This window comes from Daucus carota, chromosome 5 (genome assembly GCF_001625215.2).
Source record: "Daucus carota subsp. sativus chromosome 5, DH1 v3.0, whole genome shotgun sequence".
NCBI lineage: Eukaryota > Viridiplantae > Streptophyta > Magnoliopsida > Apiales > Apiaceae > Daucus > Daucus carota.
The window spans coordinates 15680240-15699753 of record NC_030385.2 but is presented as its reverse complement, the minus strand read 5'-3'; positions in this window follow the sequence as shown (position 1 = coordinate 15699753).

Here is a 19514-nt window from a genome sequence, read left to right as displayed (position 1 = left end):
GTAGAAGGGTTGTGAAAGCTCATTAGTGAAACTCTATGAAAGTAGCTCGGAGGTATGCACCTCTGGTGAAGTTGTAGGTGGTTCCTACTAGCTTGAGAACCTGTTTAGGTTCGATCGTGAAGATGTCATCTCATATCTTGTGATGAATATATGAGATTAATGATCAAGCTCCATGTGGTCAATTGGGACTTGGGAGGTCTAGTAATTCGGTTGAGAGATAGGAGGTACACGGGAAAATGCTTATTGCTGGGAAAGAAGCTGTTGACAGACTTTTAATAGGAGAAGGAGGCGAGGCGGCTTCCTGACCTTTAGGAACACGATTCTCAGGATATTCTAACTCTTAGGAATTCAAGATATACTTGAAGACTAGAAGCTGTCTTCATACAGGATTCTGAAGTTCACAGTTCTAGCTTTGTAAGGATTCTAGAAGCTCCCCAAACACTATGAAATTAGTGTTTGGGTGGAGGTTATCTACTGGAGACATATTCTTAGAGGATATATACATGAGAAAACGTGACTTAATTAGTGGACAAGTCATTAAGTTTTGATGAATAAAAATTTACACTGTGCTTGATCCCCAATATAAAGGATTATGTAGACATTTTGCGGGAGTACAAATCATTTTTGTGAGGTCGAGAGCACTATATATATATATATATATATATATATATGTATATATATATATATATATATATATATAGGAGAGTGCTCAAATACAAACCAATCTTAAAATACAAATTACAAATCATATATAAAAATAATAAAACTCATACACAGTGATCAATTCTTTCTTTCTTTACTCAGATCTACTCTCTCTCTCCTCCGTCTTTCTCTCAACTTGTCCCGTTGTAAATCATTATAGTTTGCTACAACTGAATTTTGTTCCCATTGAGATAGATACACACATGTAGATATAATTTAACAATAAAGTTGCGGTGCTTTTGGTGTTTGATGATGTCACGTTTTGGTAGTGGTGATGTTGGTGATGAAGTGTCAACGGTGGTGGTGCAATGGTAGTGGCAGAGGAAGAAGCGAATTCACCCACTGTCGCGTCTCCACAAGTCCGCTGTTTACACCTCATACTATATACTTTAGTGATTTTCGCTTTGCAAATTAGTGATTTGTGCTGTATAATTTGTGATTGTCACGTTAGAAATTGGTGAAATAGCTGGTACAGAACAGAACCTGGTGACAGTGACAACGAGATGTGGCTGTGTCTTCAGGCGACGGATGTGAGGCTGGAGGTGACGGAGGTGAGGCTGGAGAGGGGATGGTAGAGGTAGGAGTGAATTTGGTGGTGATAGAAATAATGGAGGTGGACATGGAGGTGGTGGTTATGGAGGGGGCGGGCGGCATGGAGGTGGAGGTGTGGGGATGACAAAGGTGACGGCGGAAGCGGAGCTGAAGGAGGTGGAGGCAGAGGTGGGCTTGGTGAAGATGGGGTTGTTAAAGTTTAGTAACACTAAAAACTGCTAATCGCTAAATATATATAGGCAACTGTTCAAATACAAACCACTAAAATAAAAACTAAAATACAAACCAAGATAAACTATACCTAAATGACATCACCCACCCCCTATATATCATCACCCACCCCCTATTTGTCATCACCCACCTGGGGCCCACCCTCGCCCCCACTTAATCCACCCGGGGCCCGCTAGGGCCTTGTCATGGCTCCTCACAGCCCCTGGACTGGCTCCAGACAGCCTTAAAGAGCCAAAACTTGGCCCCACCATGGTCCCACTAGACCCGCCCAGCCCCTACTAGGCCCCACTTAGACCCCGTCTAGGCCCATCTCGGGGTCCATCCCAGGTCCCAAAATCTTTACCATTCTACTTAATCGCGTCGGTTTGTATTTAGTTCGTATATTAGTAGTTTGTATTGGAGCAGGACCCTATATATATATATAGGGTGTTATTCCTGTACAAACTATTTTATCGTACAAACTACAAACCAACCCCCAACCCAAAAAATTAGAGCTTGGCCCAATTCCTAACTACCCAAATACAATACAGCACGACTAGTTTGAAATAAGAAAAACAAACAAAATATACACACATATAGATACAAAACAATTATCGCTTCTCAAGCTGTTTCATCTCTCTCAAACACAAGTATAATCACCAAAAGCTCTACTCACTTTCTTGTATTCTTCGATTTCTCGCAGTTTCTGCAACTTTTACAAGCTAAACTCCTTCGTTTTGAACAAATTTTGCAGAAACTCGGGAAATTCGTAGTGAAGATCAACATCCTACTAAAACGGAAGGAGATCACCTTCAAATTCTTCAAATAGGTACCGTACTACATTCCGAACCTCGTATTATAGTTGGAAAACTGTTATTTTGTGAATGCATATTGGTGAGCGTCAATTTTTTCAGGGTTTTAGTTATAAATCTTATTTAAAACTAACAAATTATGTTTACGTCTTCTCATAGCAACAACTAGTTGTCTAAATAACACTGTGAAAGCAAAAAATTATGGCCAGGACTAAAGAAGGTATGTTATTTAGGTATCTATAATTTTTCATTTTTATTTTCATAAATTTCTGCTCTTAAACTATTTTTCCCCTAAATTGCATTTTCAAATTACAAATTTATATGTTAAATTTTATGATAATATACCTACAATTAGTTATTACTGCTTCTAATGTTGATTACTGATTAGTGTTAATGATTTCAAGTCAATTTGTGGTTATTTAGTGCTAATTAGTGATTTTGTGGTGATCTAGTCGTTAGTGCTTGTGATTTTTAGTTATTATTAGTTCTGATTTGGATTGTTTATGATTTTTACTAATTGGCTTCAGTTCAAAGTGATTGTCATTAAGAAATGAGTCGCTAATAAGTGTTAATGATTAGCATTTGTCCTGATTTAGTAGTGTTAGTGATCTAGTGTCACTTTTTGATGATTTAATAGTATAGTATATAGTATAGTATAGTATATACTTGGTTGAGAGGGGGAGGGGGTGTCTAACAATAATACTAGAATTTAAGAAATTGGATCCATTAAGAAGAATTATTCAGTTGTCAGGGGGGACTTGTGTGGCATCATGAGAGGATAGAAGTAGGTGGTTTCGAGAAGTTGAGCAGCGGCAGAACAAGACTTGCAGAAGCACTCTGCAATTGATTACTAATGGTAATGAGGGTGGGAATGTTGTCATCAATTGGTAGGCATTGTGGGTGGAGGAGAGAAGAAAAATGAAAGCTTGAGAAATGTACCTGCAATTACTACCAAAGTAGTTGGCTTGAGAAATGTTGTGTCAACCCTTGGCTAGTAAGTTACACTAAACTGAATATTTGTTCAAAATCAACTAGCTACAAGGAACAAATACCGTTGAGTTGAGCAACTTACCAGCTGAATTGTTAACAGGGAGCACTAAAATCATTATTATCATTATAGTATAGTATAATATAGTCAATCCAAAACTTATTTTGTATAATCCATTTACTAGAGAAATTCAAAATAACTAAATATGTGCTCAAAATGATAAAATAAATTTGAGATTTGACATTTAATCAAACAGGGCTTACATACTTCAGAGGTGTCAATTAACTTTATATATTAGTGATTATAGCTTTATACATTAGTAGTTAATGCTTTATATATAAGTGATTATATATTAATATTTATATAAGATTTAGTCATTACTACTGAGCTTGTAAATTAAAATTTATATTTATATATAATTTAGTGATTAGTACTTAATGCTATATGTTTATTAGGAATTAGTGCTTTTAACTAGATTAAAGGAACGACATTATTAGGAAGAAAGCTGTAAACCAACTATAGTTTTGATATTCTCATTCTCATTTGTTATTTGAAAAGGCTTCTATATAAAATAGCTTTCTCTTTGTCAATCTTGCAGAGTCATACCAGTTTATATATAGATACATGATCATACATCTTATACACATGAAATAAATTGTAGAGCGCTGGCTCTTATATTGGAGTATTTGTCTGGAAGTTTTTCAGCAAGTATTGTGTGGACTAATTTAGATGACTTTGGTGGGCACCAAATCCTCTGTTCGACCTTTCTGGTATAATGTGTGGACAATTTGGAATTCCTTTCTGAGAGTTTTTTCTGGCTACATGGTTGGAAAAGCAATTATTAAAACTCACTTACAGGTTTGTGAATGTCTTTTCTTCACAAAAGTTGGACCCCTGATGTACTTTGGAGTTAATTTCTTACTTATTTAGCTAAAAATATATTAAATGCCTTGCTTTCTTTTAACTTCTAACCCCTTTACTTCATTTCAAAAGTTTATCTTATCCTTTTATGGGGAGCATAAATGAAATAATGGGAAGATTTTTTTTTTTTTTTTGCATAAATTAACATCATTATGAAGCTTTTGGAGTTGGCATACGCTGCTGGGATAAAGTAAGTGCTCTAGATTTTGTTATTTGTTTGTAATTTTCATCATTTCAGTCTGCAACAATCAACTACTTAACTAGATAGAGAATGAGTTGATTTGGGTTTTCAGCTTCGTACCCAGTTTTGAGTCCATCCTCCCCAAACCTTATAGCCAAACTACATGCCATGAAAGACAAGTATATGGCAAACCCATCTCATGCGACCTCTAATTTAAAGATACCTCCGTTTGCTGACATTATGAGATTCATTTTTACAATTTCTTATTCTGTCATTAAATTTTCATAAAACCTTTGATCTTATTAGGTGAAAAAGTGGGATCTGTCATTAGCTTCAATTTGGAATACTGTAATATTGTTAATGCTTGTAAACTTCTTAGTTCAAATTGTGACTGTTAATGCGCAAAGATATCTTAAGAAGCCGTAGGAGTAAGACTTGGCTGCTTCAAATCACATTTTCAAAGCTGCAGGGACCTCGAATGATAGCGAATAAACTTCTAGATAGATCTATGAAGTAGCGCTGGGGAATTTAAGCGACCCCATTTGGGCACATCAATTGAAAGTAGCCAAAGATTTATCTGCACAATATTTACCTTAAATATTTGTCAAGAAAGTGCAGAATTTGCTTATCAAACAAGACCTTGCAATGTAAGCTTTATCACAGGTGCTTTATCTACTTCATACTTTTCATACTATTTGGAAATCTTTTGATCCAGAAACCATAATTGTTGATTAAGTTTGTAGTACTGATTGTTGGTTTATTAATTTTTGATTGATACTACAATTATTAGTGATTGGTGGTGTATATAACTGTGATTATTGCTTCTACTTGTAGTGATTACTGATTTGCACCTGTGATTTTCTGAATTTAGTGCAAATGTGATTTTCTGAATGTGTGGACCAATTTCGAATTCCTTTCTGGGAGTTTTTTCTGGATACATTGGTTGGAATTTACCTTTCCCCTTTACAGATGATATAAGATTTGTATCCTTGCACATTATAACTAATCAGTTAGATTGAGTTCCTTTCCTTATTTCCATCTTTATGAAAGAAACATAGAGCAATCATTTAAGTGTTCTCTAAAACCATTTAATTTCTGAATTAGGAATCCCTTGGCAAGCAAGACTCGTGGAGAGAGCTTTTTGATGTTGTGATTGCAAAAGAAAATAAACCTGAATTCTACATGTCTAAACATCCATTCTGATAATTTTCCTTGGCTTTTATAAAGGTAAATTCATAATTAACAAGAAAAATGCTATAGTTTTTGTGTACTTCTCTATTATATGAAGCTCTGAATATAGCGGAACTCATGTTGGGCACATATAACTAATTGACCATTGTTTTTTTATATACATTCAGATATTATGGTGGAAAGGCTTTCCACGGAGTAAAGACAGATTGAACCTAGGTAAAATTTAGAAGCATTTCACTTATAAGCAGTTTTTATTCTGTATCTTTAAGGTGTAACACCACTTTCTTCGAACCTACAACTTTGTGAAGTTTAACCTTGCATGTTTTAAAGTAACACGTCATCTGTATCAGTAAATATTTAGAACCTGAGTCAAATTGAAGTGGTCATAAGTTTTGAACGACGTTACATAACTTGAAAGGCTCCGTAACAGATTTGAAGGGTCTTGACTGGCACACAGGCTCATTTACTTTGCAGTAGATAAGATTTTATGGACAATCCACGAGGCTACTAACGTCTATTTTGACATGTAAATCGTGTCGTTTACTAAATTATCATGTCTGGATTTGTCCGTAATCAGTTAAATATTTTTATCTTTGACATAATTGAACAAAACCAGAAGTAATTAGGTTATAATATTAATATAACCAGCAATAATTACTACTGGTTTTGTTCAATTATGTCAAAGATAAAAATATTTAACTGATTAAGGACAAAGCCAGACATGATAATTTAGTAAACGACACGATTTACATGTCAAAATAGACGTTAGTAGCCTCATCGATTGTCCATAAAATTTTATCTACCGCAAAGTAAATGAGCCTGTGTGCAGGTCAAGACCCTTCAGATCTGTTAAGGAGCCTTTCAATTTGACTCAGGTTCTAAATATTTTGTTGATACAGATGACGTGTTACTTTAAAACATGCAAGGAAAAAGTTCACGAAGTTGTAGGTTCGGAGAAAGTGGTGTTACACCTTAAAGATACAGAATAAAACCTGCTTATAAGTGAAATGCTTCTGAATTTTACCCAGGTTCATTATGTCTGTACTCCATGGAAAGCCTTTCCAGTTTCCACCATGGTATCTGAATGTATATGAAAAAACAATGCTTAATTAGTTATATGTGCCCAACATGAGTTCCGCTATATTCAGAGCTTCATATAATAGAGAAGTACACAAAAACTATAGCATTTTATTTGTTAATATTATGAATTTACCTTTTTGAAAAGCCAAGGAAAACTATCGGAATGGATGTTCAGACATGTAGAAGTCAGGTTTATTAGCTTTTGCAATCACAACATCAAAAATCTCTCTCCATGAGTCTTGCTTGCCCAGGGATTCGTAATTCAGAAATTAAATGGTTTTAGAGAACACTTAAATGATTGCTCTATGTTTCTTTCATAAAGATGGAAATAAGGAAAGGAACTCAATCTTATTGATAAGTTATAATGTGCAAGGATAAAAATCTTATATCATATGTAAAAGGGAAAGGTAAATTTCCAACCAATGTAGCCATAAAAAACTCCCAGAAAGGAATTCCAAATTGGTCCACAAATTCAGAAATCGCATATGCACTAAATTCAGAAAATCACAGGTGCAAATCAGTAATCACTACAAGTAGAAGCAATAATCACAGTTTTATACACCACCAATCACTAATAATTGTAGTATCAATCACAAATTATTAAACCAACAATCACTACTAATCACAAACTTAATCAACAATTATGGTTTCTGGATTAAAAGATTTCCAAATATTATGAAAAGTATGAAGTAGATAAAGCACCTGTGATAAAGCTTACATTACAAGGTCTTGTTTGATAAGCAAATTCTGCACTTTCTATACAAATATTTAAGGTAAATCTTGTGCAGATAAAGCTTTGGCTACTTTCAATTGATGCGCCCAAATGGGGTCGCTTAAATTCTCAAGCACTACTTCCTAGATCCATCTAGAAGTTTATACGCTATCATTCGAGCCAAGTTGTTAGGTCCAAAGTATCGTAGAAGGGGGGGGTTGAATACGATACTCACTACAATTTAAAATTCTTTCGAATCTTGCGGATAAACAAATTGCAGTTCTGTAATGGGTTTCGTGTTCCGGATATTTATTGGGTCGGTTTCTGAGGATATGAAAATATTAAACCAACACACAATATTTTCCAAGGTATATCTGTATATTGATAAATACCTCGAAGGGTGCTATAAATCCAAACCCGAAGGTTGGCTACAATGGCTACTACTACTTACACTCACAAACCCTAGCTTCTAAATATATATATAATACAAAACTAAGCTATGATTTATTTGTGTGTAGTAGTGTGCAAGGCACAAAGCCATTCCACCATAAAGGTGGTGGAGAGTGTTACAAATGAGAACAAAATCCATGGGTATTTATAGGCTTTTCATAAACTAACCATGGTTAACGAGTTCGTCCTGGACGACTTGAGTTCGTCCTGGACGAATTCAATTTAACTGTAGTTAAATTAAATTGTCCAGAAATAAACTAACTCCAAAAGAAACTCAAAGTTGCGCTTGTAAGCTGTGGTCAAACCTTGCGCCTCCTTTGGTCAAACATGGCGCCATACAGTGTAGTGGTGTGTATTACTAAGAATTATTCTAAGTAATATCTTGAGCTATTTGCCAGGTCAAAGTTGGCGCCCCTGTCCCAGTCAAACTTGGCGCCCCATCACAGAAGATCCACTGTAAGCACTTAGAATATTTTCGCCAAAAGAAACTTGCGCCAATATTGTCCAGTGGAGAAGTCAAACATTGCGCTTTGACTTACGGTCAAAGGTTGCGCCTCCTCAGTGCATTCCAGTGTAGAGTTGTGACTTAGAAATTATTCTAAGTCACAAAGGGTTAGTGCCAAGAGTTGTTAGTAGAGGAGCAACATTTGACCGGTCAAATGTTGCGCCCGAGTCAAATGTTGCGCCTGGGTCAAATGTTGCGCCCGGGTCAAACCTTGCGCCTTGGTCAAATGTTGCGCCATAGAGTGTGCAAGAGGTATATGGTGACTTAGAGAAATTCTAAGGCAAATATGAACTTGCTCCACCATTGTAATGCTTCCCCTGTTATCTCTCATCTCTTGGGGACGAACTTTGACTTTGGTCAAAGGTTGCGCCTCAAGAGTGCTATGTCTTCACTGTGATGTACTTAGAGAATTTTCTAAGTGAGGAAGAGCTGTTGACTTCGGTCAAATGTTGTTCCTCACATAGTAAGAGCTTTCCTTGTTATCACTCCTTTGACTGAGATTGACTTGAGTTTGCTCCATCCATATATTTATATTATATTCATAATATTATATAAATATATGTATAAATAAAGATATATATATAAATGTATATAAATAATATTTATATAAACATATAGTAATATATATATATACATATATTTAAATATATTCTCATATATTTAAATATATATAATATACATAAAATTATATGTAAATATAAATATAAATATATATAGGGATATATATATAATTATCTATAGATATAAATATACACATATTTATGCACATAATATAATATATATATATATATATACACTTAAATATATAAATGTTTATGTAAAATATAAATATATACACTATATACATATATATTTATTTAAATATATATACATATAAATATACATATACATATGTTTAAAAAAAACATATATACATATATATTATATATATTATATTTAATTAAATATACATATATACATATATAATTATATTTGTACATATACAAATATATAAGTGCACATATATATAAAATGTCACTTCCTGATATGGCTTTCTGTGGAAGCTTTGACATATGGCATTTGAGCAGTAAGCTTTGGCATAGCTGGCATTTGGCTTGGCTTGGCTGTGGAACAAATGACTTGATATGACTGGATCAATTCTTCGATCGATAAATACTTTGCAAAGCTCCGTACGTGCTGACGCTTAGTGCACTGGTCTGGTTCACAAGCGACTAACACTGAAGTTAAACATTGTACCGTCTTTGTCAGCAAACATTGATCAGTCGGTTCCGGGTTAGTTTATGCTTCAGTTTGTTGATTATAAATAACCAACCAAGATATATAGAAATATCTTGCTTCAGGGGTTGCACTGAAATCTTTCGAGTACTTGGACAACATCTTCATTGCTTCCACAATCTTGAATACTTCAATCTTTATTCTTCACTGAGGCATGAACATATTAATGAACTTCTTCCAGTGAACTTATTCCTTCAAGACTGTAGATGGCTTCTTCAACCTTTGTCTTCGTATCTTCCAATTCCGGTGCAGGCGTAGTGTTATTTACTTGTCCCGTTCTATTGTTGAGTTATCATCCCTATGTAACAGATAGGGTTGTCTTTACATTTAGACTTACAATCTCCCCCTATTTGTTTGTTAATCATAACAAGCAAATCCTCTGGAGGATAACTCAACTAACACTAGAAAAAGTAAAGTCCTGGACTAGTAAATAATGCTACAACGTTTCTGGATCATATAATACATTTCCAGATTTCATGAATAGAAACAACAGATGTGCATATCACCTGTATTTCCTTGGTTCTTGCTTACCTGTCAGATAATCCTCATAGTCTGTCTTGAAGAGAATTCAAAACATTCCATTATGCAAAGAACAATCAGCAGCTTCATTGAATTCTTCAGTGGTAATGAATAAGTTCCTGTCTACCACTTACTGAAGAATAGATGTATCACCTTATACTTCTCCTCCCGTTACCTTGATCAGGTTCCCCTTAGTGATAAGTAGTTGTCTCCCCTTAGATGAAAGATCAATCCTCCTCCTTAGTTGAAAGATGAATCTCCCCTCAGTAGTACACCACTAAAGAGTAGTTTACTCCCCCTTAGTTGTAGACAGTAGAAGAAAGCTAACTTACTTTTTCTTCCCCCTTTCATATATTCTTCCCCTAAATATATTCTCCCCCTTAGTTGTGGAATCCTCCGAGGATATGTGGTATCAAATATGGTCAAGGAACGTGTCCAATACATCCTGTACCACAAGATAATATCCCCGTAGAGAACTAAACAACGCTAAAGCTGGGGTCGAAGAAAGAGTTCAGAAGAAGGGTTTACTTTGATTGGGTTGGTCCCTATGCTGAAAGAATAGGTTCCAAACGGAAAAGTAATGAGTAAAACTGACATTCCAGTAACAACATCCACTTTGTCTTTAGGTATAAATTTGGTAATTAGAGGGTGTCTCACTAAAATGTTCTGCAGGTGTATCACTCAACACTCAATTTTCTCTTGGTTTTTGGGTAAGGGTGTCACTCACGAGTTCTGTAAGTGTATCCCTCCACACAAATACTAAGCTTCCAAAATGCTGAGTACCTGCAAGAAAATCACCTTAGCCACCCTTAAAGGGGGTCACCGGTGGTGCAATGGGAGTTCGTAATTCCCAGTCCCTGTAGACTCATCAGATAAATCCGAATCATGGTCCACAAGTTGCCAACCACTAAGTGGCTTATCCAATTAAGGATCCAGAGTTGTTTGCTCTGGGAGGTTAGACAAAGGCTTAATCATGGCAAAGGCCTAAGTCGTCCTCAATGTCTGTGAAGACACTTGATTCAAGAGAATCATCAACTAGAAGTTCACACCGTGAAATGGAATGAACCATAGTTGCTTCCGTCAATTCTTTCAACAACTTGTGATTCAATACCAATTATTATTATATGTACCTCACAAGTGTTTCACTCTTCTCAAAATCCTATGTGTTTGCACTCACTCATGCTCACATATTTCTCATTCTGATATCTCACTGGTTCACCAAGTGTTTAACTCTCAGTGTTTGGCTCACAGTGTTTCTCTCAGCACTCAAAGTATGGTCTTCTGTACCTGCATGAGAAAATCACCATAGCCCCTTCAAGAGAGGTCACTGGCGGTGCAATGGGGTTTCGTAAATCCCCGATCCTTAACTGACTCATCAATAAATTGACTCATAGTCAGAGAGTTGCCGATCTCCTATAAATAGGAAATCCATTCCGATTGGATCCAGATCTGTTCTTATCTGGGGAGGGAGACGAGAATCCTGAAGATTTGGCAATTGAGATCCTCGTTTCCTCCTTACACCTGTAAAGGCATCAACCATCTTATCTACCGTAAAATGGTAAATGAAGAAGTTGCTTCTGGAACAAAACCTTTAACCTTACTGTGCACTCTCTTGTATTGTGTCCTTAAGATTTTTGTTTAGGCTCTTCATCAGAGTGATTACTGATGATGTGCTTGACTCAATACAAGATGCTCTGGCTGACGAGCGAATTTCAATGGACTCATCCTGTTGAGAGAATGATTCCAGAGACTGTTTTATTGCCTTTTCAGCTCTATATTCTTTTGGGAGAATACAGATGAGCAACAGTTACCTCAAGTTTGAAAACACCTTTTTTTCCTTGAGAGGTAGAGCTGTGGGTACACTATCCCTCACATCCTTATTTGCTGCAACGAATACAGTTTCTCCCTCGTTGACTTTTTGTTTGAAAAGTTCCTTATTACTCCAGGGGGAAAGTTGGGATGTGTTCTGAATTTGGTTTTATAGTCTGGGATAAAGATTGTTGGTTTTCAACCTTATGACTATCTAGGAAAGCCAAGAGGCTGATTAAGTTCCGAAGAACAGAATGAGATATAAATGCACTTTAGAAAATCTATGATTTTGAATGAAAGCAATTGCATTTAATCTTTTGAGGAAAAATGAATCAGTTGTGATTATAAAAATGATTTTCATAATGAATGACAATCACAACCGATGAAAGAATCAAAGTTTTCCATTAAAAACTGGTTTGAGTACGAGAGTCTGAATCTATGCATAAAAGGTTTAAATGAACTTGTCTTTAAAAAAAAAAAAACACAGACTCCTGTTTCTCACTTCAATTTAAAAAGGAAACAAGAAAATTTATGCGCTACAGTGTATAAAGCACTCGCCACACTAATAAGTGAAAAGGCCTCATACTAGCACATCGTCAAAACAGACGCTGCAAGTGACAAAGATTACCAAGTACACAAATACAAGATAATCAATGTCTCGTCTTAGGACGCTTCATGTATAGATGCAAAATATTCTAAGAAGTATTTATGAAATAGAGTAGTGGATACCAATTGTTGAAATCAAATGATAAGAAAATTTCTTTAAAGAAACTCACCACTCTAGAACATAAATATGAGACGGAATAAAGATTTTGGTTGTCTCCCTTGTACTCAGAATATTAAACACCTAAAATATATTAGCACTAGTGGTTTTAAGAAATATGCAACAATATTTCACCAGTGCCAATACATCACAGTCAATTCACAAATAAAATATCAATAAAGCATCAAAATGAGATACCAATTAAATATTTCAAAAATGAATTAATCATGCTTCTATTATTCTATCAAAGTCAATCATGAAACAAATAAGCATATAATTGTCATGGACCACAATTTAACTAAGATAAAATAATAATTACCTACGCAATATCATATAATTATCATATCAGCATATAACAACTAAAATCATGACAATCATACAAAGATATACGCAAGCCCGAGGGAAAGTTGAAGAAAAGTTCACGAGTCTTATACAAATAATCATTAAACACAAGTGGACTCACACAACTCCTCGCAGAAAATATTGACAATCAATATTAGTGATCTACAAATAAGCATGCAAAAATATCACTAACACTAAAAGTATCACAACTATATACAGTTAGACATGAAATAAAATATCAATTAATAAATCATCAAATATCTAGCACAAATAGTTATGCTTCAAGTATATACACTAATATAAATGGATTCAGCCTAGAGAGAATCTAAGTAACTCCACAAATACTAGTATATCATGACTAAATTCTAAATAGATTCAAACTAGATACCAATTACTGATACAAGTCATAAGTCTAGAAACAAATAAGTCATGCAACCGATTATATATCAATATAAGTGAATTCAACCTAGAGAATCATCCTAAGTATGTTCACATATACAGATATATCACAACTAGATTATGCTAAATTTCTCTACTAGATACCAATTGTTGAAGAGGTATAGATCAAGAAAAAATAACATAATTAAGTCATGCTCCATGTCATCCCTAATCATTTAAATCATGAACAAATAAGTCACTTAATTGTCATGCAACACAATTTAAATAATTGAGATAACAAACACTCATGCTAAAACATATAATCACCATCTAAGCATGCAAAGCAATAAACATGGCAATCACATAGAATAGCAAAAAGCACGAGGTATTGGATTTTAAATAAATTCACAAGTCCTATGTATAGACAATTTAATACTCATGAATTCATTCAAGAAATACGATAGACATGCTCATGAATGAAATAATACCTTATGTAAAATATAGTATGTGATCTACTTGCAGTTAAGTAAAGTGATAAGTTGAATACCTCTGAGACTTGACATTTCAGTTGATGTATCTTTCTTGTACTGATCAAGTCCAGTGGTTGTTGGCATAAGTCTTGGCATGTCTAGAATCTTCCAAAATGTGCATATTTAAAAGATCCTTGACTTCTTTTTATTGCCATCATTCTTTAGGCTAACTAGTAGACCATAAAGAATTGCAACTTTCCAACAAACTCATCATATCACTAATCATGTCCGTGACGATCCTTAGGTCTTGGATAGCAACTCAATGAGAGCTGATGAAGAAAGTCCTTGAAATGTTGTATGAAGCTTTATCTTCTAGCTCACTGTAATATCCTGAACCAAAGTCTCGTCAATGGTGCTTTAGTTTAATCATGAAGGTCGTTGAGTCCCCTAAGATGTAGAGTCCTGAACTTGAAGATTCTGTTTCCATCATCTTCATAACCTTCTCCTTTGTAGTAACTCTAAGCAACCAAATTGGCTTGTCCCTCGTAACAGAGCCAAAATTATCCAGTTGGAATCTGAATACCCGACAAGTACTATGTACCAAATTGTCTTTAGGTCAGGGTATCAGAATCCGCACAATCTGCTTTACAACTTGATTGAGATCATATTGTTGTGCAATCACTCAATCTGGATCCCTTTAAGAGCTTCTGAATCTTCCTCAAGTTTCACGTCAGATTGAAACCCAAAGAAACAACATCCTTTCACAATAGCTCTCCCAGTCTTCACTTCACCATTAGGAACATTTAAGAACTAGAACCGGGAATGATATTGACTTCAAACCCTTTGTCTAAGCAGATACGTTCTTCATATGTCTTGTTCATCTTCAATGTGGTGTTGAGTTTGACTAGTGGATCCACCAAATGCTCCCCCTAAGCTGTTGCTGGGATTTCTTTAATAATCCTTATCCTTGCAAAGAGATTCTGCTTGGATCTGAATCATTATTAAACCAATAATATCACCTTTAACAGCTTGGAGCAAAGTGTCGTTCAATCTCTTGTCCAGACTTACAATCACCTTCTGTTGATTAATCACAATCACCCTGTAGACTGTAGACTTCATTGAGTAGCCAAGGAAAATATTCTTTGAGCTTTAGATGCAAGACTTGCAAAGAGGCATTTTCCTCCAAACACATACCAAGAGTTAGTGTTTGCTTCTGATTGGCCACTGGAAAGAATGGTGTCTTTCTGGATTTATCAATGATCAGGGTTCATCTTGATCAACCTTCATTTGTGACATCTTGTCCTTCGAACACATATGAACAACACAAAAGACTCTAGAGTAGTCAACGATCATCACAAAAAGATATCTGGCTTTGTTGTAGATATAACATTAACTGATCCGTAGAAATCCATATGTATCATCTGAAGCGGCTCAGAAATGTTGATCATATCTTTGCTTCTTTGTGATGCTCCTTCGACTTCCCTATTGACATACCTCATAAGCTTCATCCATATAGAATCCCAGATGAGGTAGTCCTCTCACTAATTCTCTTCTTACGAATAAAAAGAGCTCCTTGTTTTGACATACAAGTGTGAGAGCTTCATGTTCCATAGCTAACACTCATCCGATGAAGCTTTACTATCGAAATAGCTCACTTCATCTTCAGTTGAAGTTCCATATTAGCTACGAGCAGATTCACATCTTTCCTGATTTGAGATAAAGCACTATTCCATGAACTGACATAATGTCCTTTGTCAGAGAACAGTCTGATACTCAGAATTTGTGTGCTTTGACTCTTCCAAGAAAGATATACTTCCATGATGACATTTTCATAAAAGGAGCATGTTCCATAAGAGAATCTTTGTTGTCATCTTCCAAAGATTATTGACGGAACTGCTCACATGATCACATTTGCTAACAGGGTACTTTTTGTGAATCATATGATTTCAGCTACTCAGCAAACAGAGTGCACCAAAAATCATATGGAACATATGTAACCTGCAATCACAAATGGAAAGAGTTCTATGGTCCCCAATCATAACTGGGTCCGGATGGATTAGAGATTTTTCTTTAACAGTGGTAACAACAGAAGCAACCTTAACATGCTAATTCTTATTTAGACATTGCCCCAATGTGATTCTCAAACATGATTTTCTAAAATCAATGCAAGTACAAAGACATGCATTCATGACATGAAAATAAGCAGACATGATGTTGAATACACATGGCAAACAATCAAAGATAAGACAAGAGCAAGATAGGCAGTTATGCAATTCAGAAGATTCAGTACTCTCTACTTAAACCAATTAACACAAGTGTAACAGGTAGAAAGCAGAATTACAGATATTCAATAATCCCCTAAAAGCATAATGATCATAGACAAATTAATAATCACATTATCAATTCATACTAATCCCACTCTATTGCTATATGGCATTATACTATCTCTATTACCTAAGTCAGTTTTAGATCTAACATGAAGTTCTAAAAGTTCTACTGACACAAGGTAGACATTCCATCATAGAACAACATAAAATCCTTAACAAACAATTCAGATTAGATAAGCAAATCTAATTGTACTAGGGAATCTGAAAGTAAGTGTTTTAACAAAGTTATACATGCTAGGATCATAACCCCTAAAACTAAGAGTTGTGTTCCAAAGGAAAGCTTCTAATCTCACCATTGCAAATAATCAAATCCTAAATATTCATACACATGTTAAGAATCTGCTAAAGACACATGCACAAGATTATCATCAATCCTAGTTACCAGAACAGTGATCTAGCATACTAGTTTAACATTATCAATTGTGATGCTATCATGCTTGTGCTTGTGTGTTAAACAGTTCTACTCAGAGATTTATAACATGCTTTGAATATAAAGAAATAATTATTGCATAGTTAGAAAGAATTCGTACTTGAGAAGTGCGAGGTGAGTCATCTTCAGAGAATGCTAGGATAGCCAGATAACCATAATCATCCTTCTCATCAGCAATTGATCCATCTCACACCTTTCCTAAAATAGCATAAGAACTTGTTGTGATGCTTCTTTCAAAACATCCACTTGAATTTTATACAAGCCCTATCATCCTTGTTTGTCGAGGCTTCAATATGTATAGCAACCTTCTTTTGCTAAAGATACCAAAAATATTGTGTGCGCTGACCAACTCAGTTTTCAAACAACCTGTCGAACTAAACCCCGAAGAGTCACCACTTAAAACCAATGAATTCCGTCTGAATCTGACATGACTAAAACTTCTCAGACAGTGTTATGCTAATCCTTGAAGTTCTTTCCTCACATTCTTCAAAAGTGTTAACTTTCGTCGACTTGAGCTTCCTCAAATTCAGCAGTTACAAACTCTTCTGTTCAATTCTAAGGTTCTGACATAAATGCACGAAACTGATTTGGTGCGGTAGTAACTCGATAATTATATCCTTAAACCTCCACAGTTCTCTGTCTTTGATTCAGTTGATTCTGGATGGATTTAGCATTTCTACAATTCACTGTGTAATTGTATATCCCCGAATCACTGAGTTAGATTGAAATCCCTTGAAGATTCGTCCGTAAAAACTTCTCTTTTCCTACTACCAGTGGTGCCATTCAAAGTTGACATTTCGAGCCCTGGAAAGATGCTTCACTGCAGATGTAGCAAATTCCCATCCTGATCTGGTGATCTGATAATCAAATAGGAGTAATTACTCAGAACAAGGCCTGAAGTACCTTCTTCAAAATTCACTGTCAGTAGTGTCCAATCAGTCTTCAATGGAATCTTCTTCGAATCACAATCATCTTTGTCGAACATAGAAAACTGCTTCTAATAATCCTTTGAGTAATCAATTGGATTGGGTCATCAATGTACTTCCATTATCGGTTCTGAGAATCTGGTATTTGAAAGCCCGGTGTTTGTCTTGTAATCTGTCAGCCTGATCTGTCTCAACTAAATGTCAATCTGATTTGTCTTGAAGTAGAATAATTAAAAAGGTTACGGGACACTTGATTATTTAAACTAAGTTTAAATTATAAAGAAAATAAATTTAAAAATAAGTTTTAAAAGATGAAAGAAAATAAAGTATAAAATAAACTTAGTCAAATCTATAAAATAAATTTAATTATATTTAAAAAATAAATTCAAATAAATTCATAATAAACTGAATAAGTTTAGAATAAATTTATTTCAAATTCATTTAGTAAATATATTAAAATTTATTGTATAAATTTAATTTTTGAAAATATTCAAGTGTCTCGTCTCCAGTTAAATCATAGCTTCCAGAACAAACTAAATTGAACCCTTGAACTTGAACTTATATCCATAATCAGTTAAATCCTCTTAAATTTATATTTTATATTTTAACTTAAATTTAAATCACAAACTATAAAAATTTAAATAATAAATTTATAAAATTTATGATAAACTTAATAAAGTCTAAGAGTAAACTTTACAAGTCTAAAATAAATTTATTCAAATTTATTAAATGAATTTAGTAAAGTTTATAAAGTAAATTTAATTAAGTTTATAAGATAAATTTAATTAATTCATAATAAACTCAATTAATAAGTTTAAAATAAATTAAATCAAATTTATAAAATAAACTTATTAAAATTTAAAATATAAATTTATAAGTCCCAGTCCAAAGTTCAGTATCCGACAGATAATCCTTGCTTAGGCCTACGGACAAATTCAGCAACACAAACCGGAAGAACATTTCCCCTAATCAAATATCAAAAGCTAGGTTCTTGATTATCCGTACGATAAGGATCTTGATTTGTATATCAATCAGCCTGCTCTGATACCAATTGTTAGGTCCAAAGTATCGTAGAAGGGGGGGGTTGAATACGATACTCACTACAATTTAAAATTCTTTCGAATCTTGCGGATAAACAAATTGCAGTTCTGTAATGGGTTTCGTGTTCCGGATATTTATTGGGTCGGTTTCTGAGGATATGAAAATATTAAACCAACACACAATATTTTCCAAGGTATATCTGTATATTGATAAATACCTCGAAGGGTGCTATAAATCCAAACCCGAAGGTTGGCTACAATGGCTACTACTACTTACACTCACAAACCCTAGCTTCTAAATATATATATAATACAAAACTAAGCTATGATTTATTTGTGTGTAGTAGTGTGCAAGGCACAAAGCCATTCCACCATAAAGGTGGTGGAGAGTGTTACAAATGAGAACAAAATCCATGGGTATTTATAGGCTTTTCATAAACTAACCATGGTTAACGAGTTCGTCCTGGACGACTTGAGTTCGTCCTGGACGAATTCAATTTAACTGTAGTTAAATTAAATTGTCCAGAAATAAACTAACTCCAAAAGAAACTCAAAGTTGCGCTTGTAAGCTGTGGTCAAACCTTGCGCCTCCTTTGGTCAAACATGGCGCCATACAGTGTAGTGGTGTGTATTACTAAGAATTATTCTAAGTAATATCTTGAGCTATTTGCCAGGTCAAAGTTGGCGCCCCTGTCCCAGTCAAACTTGGCGCCCCATCACAGAAGATCCACTGTAAGCACTTAGAATATTTTCGCCAAAAGAAACTTGCGCCAATATTGTCCAGTGGAGAAGTCAAACATTGCGCTTTGACTTACGGTCAAAGGTTGCGCCTCCTCAGTGCATTCCAGTGTAGAGTTGTGACTTAGAAATT